This window comes from Pavona decussata, unplaced genomic scaffold (genome assembly GCF_977016875.1).
Source record: "Pavona decussata unplaced genomic scaffold, jaPavDecu1.1 SCAFFOLD_65, whole genome shotgun sequence".
Classification (NCBI taxonomy): Eukaryota; Metazoa; Cnidaria; class Anthozoa; order Scleractinia; family Agariciidae; genus Pavona; species Pavona decussata.
In genome coordinates this window covers 158,404-171,140 of record NW_028145485.1, presented here as the reverse complement: position 1 = coordinate 171,140, position 12,737 = coordinate 158,404, and the positions used below count along the sequence as shown (strand labels likewise).

General features: G+C 36.3%; 1 protein-coding gene across 1 annotated transcript in view; it reads left to right on the top strand.

The window, feature by feature from the left end:
• Positions 1-11,181: 11,181 nt before the first annotated feature.
• Positions 11,182-12,737, top strand: part of LOC146478214 (A-type voltage-gated potassium channel KCND3-like) — a 34,155-nt gene continuing 32,599 nt past the window's right edge. Inside the window, exon 1 of the mRNA XM_085112463.1 lies at positions 11,182-11,243. The gene's annotated coding sequence lies outside the window, so the exon portion shown is untranslated. The remainder of the gene's footprint in view (positions 11,244-12,737) is intronic.

Sequence of the window (12,737 nt, the reverse complement as noted above, 5' to 3'; positions counted from 1 at the left end):
ATGATGACGACAATGATGATGATGGTGATGATGATGATGATGATGATGATGATGATAATGATAATGATAATGATGATGGCGATAATGAAGATGACGATTTTAATGATGATGATGGCAATGATGATGATGATGATGATGATGATGATGATGATGATGATGATGATAATGATGATAAAGGACTCTAATGGCAACAAACACGAACAACAAAGATAACATGATCGGCTGCAGCCTTTGCTATCATAAAATAAAATAGTGGAAAGCAACTTAGTTTTTCAGTCATTCAACATTTTCTAATAGACTTTCTTTATTTCTCAGCGCATTTTCAATTACGGTTTTGGTTATAATTCATTTATGTGCCAACAATACCTTTGCCCTTAAAGGTAACGGTTATTTAATCTTAACCACAGTTGAAATTTTGCTTTTAACTCCATTCAAATCTCTTCCTAAGTGTTGGTTTGGAAAAATTGGTTTCCGCGACCTATGATTTCGGAGAGTGTCTTTGGCCGAACTCAATTAACCTTTGATTAATGTCGTGAAAATGACACATTGAGTGTAGAGCTCCCAGATACCATACGTATTTAGAGATACTAGAATCATGGTATTTCAGTTTTTTTCCCAAAATTTCATTCCCATTAAAGGCATCAAGTTAACAATTGATGTAAAACTCAACATACATATACAAAACTCTTGATTCACTTTAATGAATATGACGTGAAGGGATTTCAGAGGAAACGTTCTTAGTTCTGGCGAGTGTTTAATAAAGGATGATATAGAATTGAAACACTCTCTTTGTTTTTAACTAACGTTCCACTGGAATGTAAACAGTTTAGCGTATGCGTGTTTCAGCTAGAGGCAAAAGGTAGCAGACCCTTGTATGGAGCCTATGCAGCCAGCTTTAGAGATTCAAATGATCATGGTCATGTTGGTGTGCCATGACAAAAGAGAAACCGGAGAAACCTTTTGTTGACGGTACACCAACATGGCGGCAATGAAGTCACATACCTATACCGCTCTTCTTTCAATTCTCTTGCTCCCTCGATTATTTCTACTCCACACGCGGCCATAAAGTACGCATTGATCCCTGACCTTCGCTCTTACCACTGACAGAAACATTCTAATATTTTGTTATAGGGATCAACGATGCAGTGTTTCGATAATTTTTATTGCAAATGGTTTTCATTGGCTCTGTCTTACCACGTTACGTGATTGGCTAAAAATAGTCGCGCCCTTTTGTTAACCAATCAGAAGTCATTACCAAATCACGCCTTGCTAGCACGTGTTTTCCTAAGTGCGTCCGGCACAAAATTTACAGCTATTTGCTTAAATATGTTTTTTTTTGTGTGTTATTTGTGTTGTTTTAATTAAGAGCCGTTGTCTCAGAAAACCGGGCAGGCGTCACGGATGGGGGTCGGCCGATTTCCTTCATTTTTTAGCTGTTTTCTAGTTTCGGTCAGTGATGTTGAAAGGCAATATTTTTATATTCAAACACCTTATAGTTTTCGAGATCCGACCACCCCCCCAAACATCGACCGTTACGGACGAGAAATCCGGTAAAATTCAAATGCTTAACTTCGGTAACGCGTTGACAAATTACTCGCTACTCAAATTCTACCAACTTCGCGAATCTCTTATTTGGATAGTTTTTCTCTGATTCTAAGTCATCTCAAACTTTCTCGATGCATTTATTACCTCAAGAGAGGAAAAATGATTTGTACGTGAAAATTCAAAAGATAAACATGTGTGCTTATTGACTTTTCGTAAGATCGTTTTCTCAAAAAGGCGGCCGTTTATGGTGAAAGAAAATAGTTGTAAGAAATCATTATCATCCCCTTAACACGAATAACGAAACTGAAGTTTGGAATCTACAAAATCAGAAGCGCTTTCAACCTTGATTTCAGGTGCATTTCACGCATAATATTGGACAAAATCCTACCTGCCAACTCTCCCGGTTTTCCCGGGAGTCTCCAAGCTTTTCATGAAATCTCCCGGTCTCCCGGTTAGAACACCAAATCTCCCGGGAAATACTAGCCTCCCACGCAGTCGTTTTTAGGGGACTCGAGGAGGTAATACGATTCCCCTAAAAACGACGGCGTGGGAGGGAAGGGAAATACCTACTGCGGTCTTTTTATTATTTCTCGTCGGCTCTTCCCCCACCCCCCCCCCCCCCCCCCCAACTGAAGCTCTAAATGTAGGCTTGATGACACGGTTCTGCTGGGACGCGGAACAAAGAGAACAGATTTCTAGACGTCTCCAGATTTTTGTACTCCGGGGGTTGACAGGTATGCAAAATGACGTGTCACGCACATTGTCACGCACACTTTAGCTACAAATTCTTCAAGTTTGGATATAAAAACTTACACTACATTTTTTTTGATGGATATACCTAAATGTAAAATGCTATGACTGTTTATTTTCTAAAAGAACAAAAATAAATAAATAAATAAATAAATAAAAATACAAAAAAAAACCCCTGGTCTTACGGGGGGGTCCAGACCCCATGGAACCTCCCCCTGGATCCGCCACTGTTACCGCACTTATCTTCATGAACTGACCATAGTGAGTCGCAAAACAGCTTCATTTCACGAGTAAGCGAAGCTAAAGTCAAAAGGTTCACGCTATTTTATGTGAAACGTGAAAAGGCACAGGTATTTTTTGTGCGGTTTATGACATCCTAGGAAAAGCAAATGTCCGCCAGGGATAATAGAATCAAAAAAATGGGGGTAACCGCGCGTTCTTCTTAGATGATTTAGCTCAAATTAGAAAAAGAGAAAAAAGATGCCATGCATTGATATGTACTCTAAATCTTTTTAGAATTAATGCTACTGAATTATAACTTTAAAAACTGCAAAGCCGTGAACGAAGATCCTGCTTGCTTGTACAGATCTCACAGTACAGATCTCAGATTGGATCTCACAGGAGATCCAATCAGCCAAACTTAATTAAAAAATAGACGATGGGAAGTCCAAAGACTACTGCAAAGCTGACACAACGTAATACATTGAATTATCTCTGAAAACTCCGCTGTTACCCCCATTTCCTTTATGAATACCAATAAATGTTGCTACTGAGATCTACTTTTGCCGCATGGTCATAAACTGCAAAAACCAAAACTCTAAAAGTCGACATGTTTTCCTTCTATTTCTTAAGCTACTTTTACGAAAACGGTGACACGATTTCTATATGTAATAACCTGGAATAAGACAAAAAAAACGTTACCCAAACAAACACTTCCAATGAAAAGACTTGCGCCAGATCAGTAAGAAACAAAGGATATTTACCTGGAGAATTATATTTCCTTTCCTAAGTACTAATTGATCATATTTTGCAAGGCTATCAACATTGCAGCTCTCTCGTTGGAATTGTTTATGGAGGAAAGAAAAAGTTAACTGAAGACTGGCCACTCAAACTTTTCTCATGCCAGAGAAGTAATGACTTTTTCTTACCCGCTCCAACTGGAACTGGTCGGTTCACAAGCAAATACAGTTTGATGATCTCGCATTCTTCCACTTATACCAAGCGAGGAAAGATGGCTGTGTAAATCATGATTGCAAGATTTCACTGAGACGATCGTGGGATTATTTTGTTCCGGAACTGGACCACAGGGTTAATTTGCGTTTTAAAACGAACAGCTCATTCTGGAGATCGTGAACTTCTATTTTCTCTTGGCGCGGTGAAAGTGCGCAATTTGAAAATATTGACAATTACATTTCCCCGCAGTTTTTAATGATGAGTGAATTCTGACGAGAAAAATGTTTGTCGAACTATTTTCCGAAATTTGTAGGCAAATTTCAAATTTAAAAAATGTTTACAGATAAGTTGAGGCATCAATATCAGCTAAACTAATACAGAACATTTCCTTCGTTGATTGTTGAGCCATTTGTTTGATATAGTGCATTGCTACGTATTAACAAAAAAAAAGAATATTTAAAATGAATAATATAATGAAATATTATTTCAGCGACTCAGTTCCATTTAGACCCAAAAAAATTAGATGGACTAAGCGCTTTCTTTAAAGGTTTAATCACTGTCAGACCAAGAATTTTTATGACTCTCAGAAGCTCTGGAATAATTAACGTTTGAGAAAGCTGTACACTGTGTTTCTCTCGTGAGATTGCCACGCTTCAAAGCGAGCTAAGTTCCAGCAACACTTCATAAGCGACAAGAATCGAATATAAACATCCCAAAAATCAGAAATTAAATATACATGTATTGGAGAAGGGAACTAATTGACCAGTTTAGGGTTCTAAATACAAATTGAGGCTCTTATTTCGGCACCCGATCAAATTGTCAGGGAAAGAGCCACAGCTTAAATTAAAATTTGCCAAAATTTTTGTCAACAAAAAGTGCGTGACAATGTGCGTGACATGTTATTTTGTCCAATATTACACCAATCTCGTACCCACAGTCTTCAGGCTTTTTGGTCAGCGGGGCAACGCCGGGAAGACTCTGGGGACATCAAAAAAATTCAATTTTTTTGATTGGCTGTTCCGTAACGGTTTCCATTGTTTTACCGCAGAAATCCTGCGGTAATAAAATTCGATGTCCCCAGAGTCTTCCCGGCGTTGCTCCGCTGACCAAAAAGCCTGAAGACTCTGGGTACGAGATTGATATTACACATGAAATGCACCTGAAATCAAGGTTGAAAGCGCTTCTGATTTTGTAGATCCCAAACTTCAGTTTCGTTATTCGTGTTAAGGGGATGATAATGATTTCTTACAACTATTTTCTTTCACCATAAACGGCCGCCTTTTTGAGAAAACGATCTTACGAAAAGTCAATAAGCACACATGTTTATCTTTTGAATTTTATTACGTACAAATCATTTTTCCTCTCTTGAGGTAATAAATGCATCGAGAAAGTCTGAGATGACTTAGAATCAGAGAAAAACTATCCAAATAAGAGATTCGCGAAGTTGGTAGAATTTGAGTAGCGAGTAATTTGTCAACGCGTTACCGAAGTTAAGCATTTGAATTTTACCGGATTTCTCGTCCGTAACGGCCAATTTTTTTTTTGGGGGGGGGAGGGGGGGGGGTGGTCGGATCTCGAAAACTACAAGGTGTTTGAATATAAAAATATTGCCTTTCAACATCACTGACTGAAACTAGAAAACAGCTACGCCTGCCCGGTTTTCTCAGACAACGGCTCTTAACCGAAAATGTGTGCAATGAGTTTGCTTTTACGACATTTATCTGAAAACCGTTATTTTTCCATTCAAATACACATTCTACTATATCTCTTATCAGTCAGTATTTATTTTTTTCTTTATTTTTTCTTTATTAGCGGGATTGGTTTTTATTTAGAAGCGTTAATTCTAGAAACAGCGAAAAAGCTTACATGATACCCTCCTTATTTTCAGTTTTGCAACTATTAACCTAATTACACGCATTGTTAGGTTTCTTACTTTACTATTTGTTTCACATTTTTAACGTTTAGAATTAATCAGTCCTTTGTTCTCACGATTTTTCAGCGAACTAGACGGTGAACAGTCTTATTTCATTCTTCAAAGGCAGCTGGGTTCAGCAGTTCCGAGAATGCCTATCTGCGTACAGTGAAGCCGCAAGGCACAGTTATTCGAAGCCGGCGGATTCCTCGAATAAAAAGACTTTAAAGATTAGAGAATGTTTACAGCCTGTAGTGCAGGCATTGAAAAACCGTTTTTAAGTAAGGAGACTATCGCCCTTTGTTAGTTGATAAAAATCCACGTTTGCTTTGGTTTTGCTTCTACGCTTTGTGATTGGATAAGCCTGGTTTTCACTAGCAAGCAGCAAGGGGGAGAATGCTTATTTCACCGTGAAAACGGCCTCGACGCAAGCATATGCACATGTTTCCTTTTCATGTTTCCTTTTCTTGTGCTTGTGTTTGTGCTTGCGTCGCGTTCATTTTCATTTGACATAAAGCTCTTATGCTTGTGCTTGCGCCTGTACTTGCGTCGCAAGTGAAAACCAGGCTTTAGCGATGAGAAGCAAAACCAAAAACATTCGTAACTTGTTCGCACGCGTTTTACCGCGCTTAGCACTGGTAACATGTATTTTCCAAGAGTTCTGACTGATTCCTTGCGCTGTTTGCGCACCAGAGCAATTACTTTGGTTTTGGTTTTACGATGCTTAATTGAAAGCCACTATGCTATGAGTTAGTGATACGGCTAGTTAAATATGGATTCAACTTGATTCGCTCAGGCAAACAGAAATAACATTTTCATATTAGCAGCTGTAATTCTAAAATAAACAACTTTGGTGTTTAAGACCTAGCCTGAACGCGTACGTCTTTTAAGGGTGAGTTGAGTATCCGTATTTCACAATAACACAATAACAACAATTGTAATATTCTTGAGACTTAAGGTAATTTTAAACTGTTATGCCTGATATCAGCTCAATGTTTAGCCTAGTAACTATTCAGCGAAATTCAGGATATACTTCTTATACGGCAGCTAATGGTTCTTAATTAATTTGAGTGTCAATGTTATTCGATTCCACATCAAAGCCAATGAACGCGTCTTGTCTTAAAATCGTTTATAAGCTGTTTAAACTGAAAGTTTTTTTGTACAAACAGTAATCGATTTCGGGCATCTTCTATTTATTACTAAACCACTGCTACTACTTAACTGTTTCTTTTACTTTCATGGAAATTAAACCCTGTACAACAACTTCGTTACAGATTGGTTCCCGACTTCAGAAACTAGCTTTTCAAAAAAAAAAAAAAAAAAAAAAAAATCCTGGAACTTTATATTGTTAAGCACGTGTACATATCCTTCTAATCAGGATTCGACGTTGAATGATTTAACTTTCCAATGCATTACTTATTCATGAATAGTTTACACTAAAAACAAAATAACCAAGTAACACCTTTCACTCTCAAGACCAATTAAGCATTTAATAGTGAGGAGGAAGACAAAAAAGTAAGTATTGTGGTTATTCTTTGCGCAGTCCAATTTTTAAGAAACGAAAAATGCTGATTGCACAAGAACTAGCACTCTCTGAAATTTTGTTCGGAATCTGAGGTGAGTCCTTGAAGTCAATTTAAGCGCTGTCGAAGTAAATACGTACAACTCTGGTAAAATCTACAAGAGAGTGGATTTGACTCTCTTTAGGATAGTGTGACAAGCAAAGACTTGAAAAAGTAAATGTCATTATGTGAATTTCTTTTTTACCACGAAAAGTGACTTACAGTACTGAGTTTTTTTTACGAGTAAGTTTTCAATTTTTTCTCGTCAAAAGGCAAGGTTTGAAAAACTAAAAAAATGACGCGACACTTAAAACACTTATAATTAGCATTATAACAGAACTTGTCGCTGCATAAACTCCACTTTATATACTCTATGTATTGCCCTCTAGTGCTGTTTATCGTATTTTTAAAATCCACTGGAGGACGGAACAGTCTGCACGTTATATTTAAAAACGTAATGGCTACGTGCATTAACTTTTTACCTTAAGTGCCTTTCAAGTACGAATAACACACTAAATGTGTTAAAGTAGTGTTTTAAACACTATTAACACTATTAATATAGCCGTCGTTTGACTAACTGTACTTGAAGCTTTTAAGCACTTATGCTGTCGGCATCAGATAACAGATTAAGGATTGTTAAAAGCTTTTAGGAACAGAAACAACGTTTTATTCTAGAAGGTCGTAACACTTTTCGCTATTATATGCTTAGTTTAGCTCTCTCATAAATGCAAATCGCATAGTGACTGACCGTATGGTAGGTTTACATGGTAACTATGGCAACTTGATCGCTGAGAAAGTACTCCGTAATTAGTTTAACGATTACAGCGATAATATTTTGCCTTTTATATTAGAAAGCTCCTTTTTTAGCTTAGATTGAACGTTCTTAAAATGGACTGTTCTTAAATCGGCTCTTACCTACAATTACAATTAAGTTAAATGGTGTTTTCCATTTCAGTTAATCACATCGAACGCAAATGCTAAACATGCACTGACAACAGCATTGTCCCGATGCCGATATCTAACCACACTATTCATTCCAAAATTAAGAGACAAGTTGTAATACTATACATATTTACTATTCTCAAGTTCTTTATGACGAAAAACAAAAAAGGAAATTTTTACATATAATGCCCGCTCTTTTCATTCTTAAAACAAAAGGAAAAAAATACGATTATGAATTTAGGCTTGGGTGACTCTCACCACATTATTAAAAAAATGGACCGTTCTTATGCTAAACTAAAGATCCTCATTAAAAAAATCTTATATAATAGTCTATCATGTCAGAAAACAATGTAAAACAATCTTATCCTTCACTTTAGTATAATAAGCCAAGATAGCTCTCTTCTGAAGGATTACATGCTGATAGAATTTCCAATTTGGAAACTTCATTCAACCGATGGATATCCACGTTCTAAATAACAATGATTAAAAAATATATATATCCCTGCAGAGTAAAACTTTTAAGCCTGGTTTTCACTTGCGATGTAAGCACAAACGCAAGCACAAGCGCAAGCCTAAGAATGCTTATTTTCGGCCTCGACGCAAGCATAAGCACAAGCACAAGAATCAAAATTCTTCCTTCTCTTGTGCTTGCGTCGCGTTCGTTTTCACTTGACAGCTCTTAATATCCTTGTGCTTGAATCTCAGTTATCTAGCCATAGGTATAAAAGCAAAGTGAAATTCAAGACGACATATAGTGAAAAAAAAAATCATTGGTAAAGTAATTTCGTTCTTTATGAGGATTAAAGAGAAGGAGGATTCATAAACTGATATGATTTCATTTTATGATCCATATGTTTTCTGGAAAAAGTACTATTTATTTGCAACAAGTGATTTCTGTTTTAAATGAGAAGGTGAAAAAATTAAAGAAGAAATAAACAAAAGACAAAAAATAATGAAACTAAGTTGGAAATCATAGGATTTTCCCTCGACAGCCTGTAAGCGAAACTTAATTTACAGTTGTTGTTTCAGTAAGAGTGTATTTTAGTGTAACAATATCTTTGATCACAGTGGTTCACTTTACTCGACATAAGAAATTACGTTTGAGGTGGACTTTGGAAAAGTTAAAAGGTAATACACGTTAGCGAAAATAAAATAATAACCTGAGGTTGCAAATTAATCTTGAAAATTAGTGATTTGTTTACTCTATTGCTTTCGTTTGCAAACAAATTTATCCAACATTTCAAACTGCGTTTCGTCCAAAATGAAAACGTATAAAAAAAATGTGAGCATTCATGGAAATTATCGCTCTTGCGTTTGGCTATTTATTTATCAGAATACTTTTTGACACGCAAAAAAAGACTTCCAGGCAATCTGTCCTCGTCAACAAGTAATATCAAAATTGAATAATTCGGTTATATAAAGTTTATTACAATGCAATGGTCGAGAACGTATTTAAACTAATGAAAAGCAAGTGAAAGACATTTGATTGGTTAATTATTACGATATACTTCAAAGGGAAAATCAATAAAAATTTGTAATAAATTTATTTTAGCATTCAAACTCAAGCAAACGGTGCACGTGAACCTGAAGGGAATATATTTTTGAGCCTCATAAAATATACGATGGAAAATTTTGCTTTAAAGAGAGGACGTTCTATAGCAAAATATTTATTGAATTGCGACAAATTTTACCACTGTTTGCTCGTTCTGAAAGTTAAGGATTGGATGGTATACAAAACAAGGTGAGATGTAATCTAAGATTGCTATATTGTTATTTGATAAAATGATAAAATATTTCTTTAGTGGTAAAATCTGAAAAGTAAAATCGAGATTTCGATATAGATATTTAATTTCGCTTTAACCGTTTTATCTTGATGATGGAAGTTTAGTCTGAAAGATAGATTTACTTTTTAGATTTTATTGTTGTAGGAGCATTTTATCAAATAACAGCTGGTTTCGGTATATCCATTGCGGATATAGTCACTGTGATTACACTACCCTACCAGCGCTACCCTACTTTGCAAATTTCATAGCGACATATCAGCAAACATTTCACCCATTTTTTTTTCATCTTTTGGCAGTAATCTTTCTTTCTCTAGTGTGACTTCAAAAAAAGCAAAAAAACAAAAAAGCCAAAAAAAAAAAAAAAAAAAACAAAAAACAAAAAACAAAAACAAACAAACAAACAAAACAAAACAAACACAACAATTCGACTTTTTTTAAAACCCTTAACTCGTGAAATATCTTACCGCTTTAACCAACCAGTTCTGTGAAATAAGAGTCTCATTAGTTGATCAAAAACGTACGTGATGGTGCAATGATGGCGCGAGAGACAACAAAGTGGAAATGAATATTTTGTGTAAATGAAACAGTAATTTCCGCTCGAATCGGTTGGAACTGAGAGAAAGGAGTGCCTCAAAAGGCCGTCTGCTTGTTCCGGAAAATTTCCTTTTTACTATCCGCGCGCAACATTTGCATTTCCTCGGATTAAACCAAATATTCTGGTTAAGTGGGAAGCACTCCTAGTCATTCTGTTTTCCACTGGGTTGTCAATCAACCACAGGGGTTAAAAAATTGGAAAAACAACATGCGTCATTTCTACTATATATATTTTTGAATTTTTCAGCGTACCTTACATACTCATTTTGTCGTGGTAATATGTTGGTTTGTATGGGAGTTTTAGGCAGTAATTTGCTAACAAAGGGCGGAAGTCAGCAATGTTGCTTTGACTGGAGAGCATATAAATTTGTATTTCTTATACACTAAATGGGCAAGTATGCTCCGTTTTGAATTTCGATAACTTTTAGCGTACTCATTTCACAGCTTTTTACTATATAAAGCTCTTTGGGTGGATGACATATTGCAGGAAAAACCCTATGTTTAAAAGATTGTCCAAAAGACCAACGATTGGTCAAGAAGGAAAGCTCCGTTATATGCGTTGAGGACAAGCTTTTAACCACGAGTGTGATCATAGAGTTCCTTCTTGATTAGGGATAAATATAGGCGAGGCGATGCGTTTATTTCATCCTGTTAGTTCAATTTAAAATGAAAAATTAAAAAAGAATTGTTTCTTTTCTTTGCTTTGTTCTGCTTCCTTGATAAAATCGCGCGACGGATATCAAATCGGACAACTACCGTCCTTTAATTATCCATTCATTCCGGGTCTTGTATCACGTAATACATTTGTCCAATAGGAGCGCGAGAATGGGAAATAATTAAATATATCACAGTTATCAGTTAAGGCAACCTTCATTTCCCTGTTTTCTTCACGTTGTTCTAGAAAACGTTTACACCAGACAATTTATCTCCAAAACACTTCGGTTCGATGTACAACGGAGCAGTTCGTCCCTCGAAATCAAGGTGAGCATATCTGCATGCAATATTATTTACAAAGAAAAATAGAAGAGGAACAACTCAGAAACAATTCTGAAAGCTCACTCACTCCCAAATGGAGTCTTTCTGATAACTTTCCAGGTTCCGGCAGGATATTCTATCACTGGCCATGGGATATAGAAGATTCGTTTTGAATCAGTCTCCCGTAGCTCCGTGGTAAAAATATACAACCAACACCTGGAAAATCATTGGTTAGATTACCTTCAATCGCGTGTATTTTATATTTGTTTCTAGAGTTTTTCGACAATTAAGTAAACTGTTCAGTTGTTCACTTATTCCAAGGCATCTCTTTGCTATACACATATAACAGCTTCTGCTTCAATCATCTTATATTCATGTAGTTTTACTTCGTCTCAATAACATGCGGACTCTGAAATTCACGATTCAACCAACCGTTACGCTTTTCACTGCCGTCAATCACTAGAGCCGACCTCTAAGAAAACAGCAACGTTTGGCTAAACGGGTTCGAAAGATCATGTTTGTGCGCTGTGATTGGCGGATTTCGAACACTTTGTCCGTTTCTGATCTGTGTTGTCACCGTAATTATAATTGACACGCAAATCGTTAGTTGGTTTGTAAAGTTCAGAGTCCGTATGTTACTGGAAGGCGCAGCAACGTCACTAGAGTGACTATATGTCACCGACGTTGTTGAATATGATCGTTGCTTTTTTTTTTCTAGTGTTCGACTTGGTGTGCTTGTGAGGGCTACAAGCGCAGTAGTTATGAATGTGTTCATTTATTGACCACTGTAATTAGAAAGTTTCCCAACCATAATTTCCGAATTAACCGGAAGTCTTTGCTTTATTATATTATCAGATTCAGGCTACGAATAAAATTGAAATGCTTTTCCACTCAATATTTCTCCACATGAAAGCATGGCGGGAGATATTTTGTAACGGTGGCCACCATCTGATAACTGCACTTCATCCACAGACTCAATAGTTAGAGCCAGCAAAGGCCCGACCTCAGGATTTCATCCAAAGAAACTAACAGTTTCCTTAAATTGTACAACAACAACAAACGAAAAGAGAGCGTCTAAATGGGGGCAACTCGATAACACTAAACACTTAATTTTATGGCTCTGTAACATGAAACAGTTAATTTTTAGGCATTTTTAATTAACACCAACAGAAAAACAATCACTATAACAGTAAATTTTAGCCAGAAAGAAACAAAAACGGCCCCCAAAAGGCCAATTTTATTTTGTTTGGTATACCAAGAAGTTTTCATCCATTTTCCCACTATTCCCGATCATTTCAGAAGATTTCCGAAGACTACCGAAGATTCCCGAAGACTGCCGAAGATTTTCGAGGAGAAATCTTCGACTATCTTTCGTCGTTATATTCGCATGTGAAAGATATATATTTTACAGTGTAAAGATACGATTTTTTCAGACAGGAAAATCCTTGTAATTCACTCTTATTTGTATAATAACAATGCTCAACAAAAATGAAAGATCAA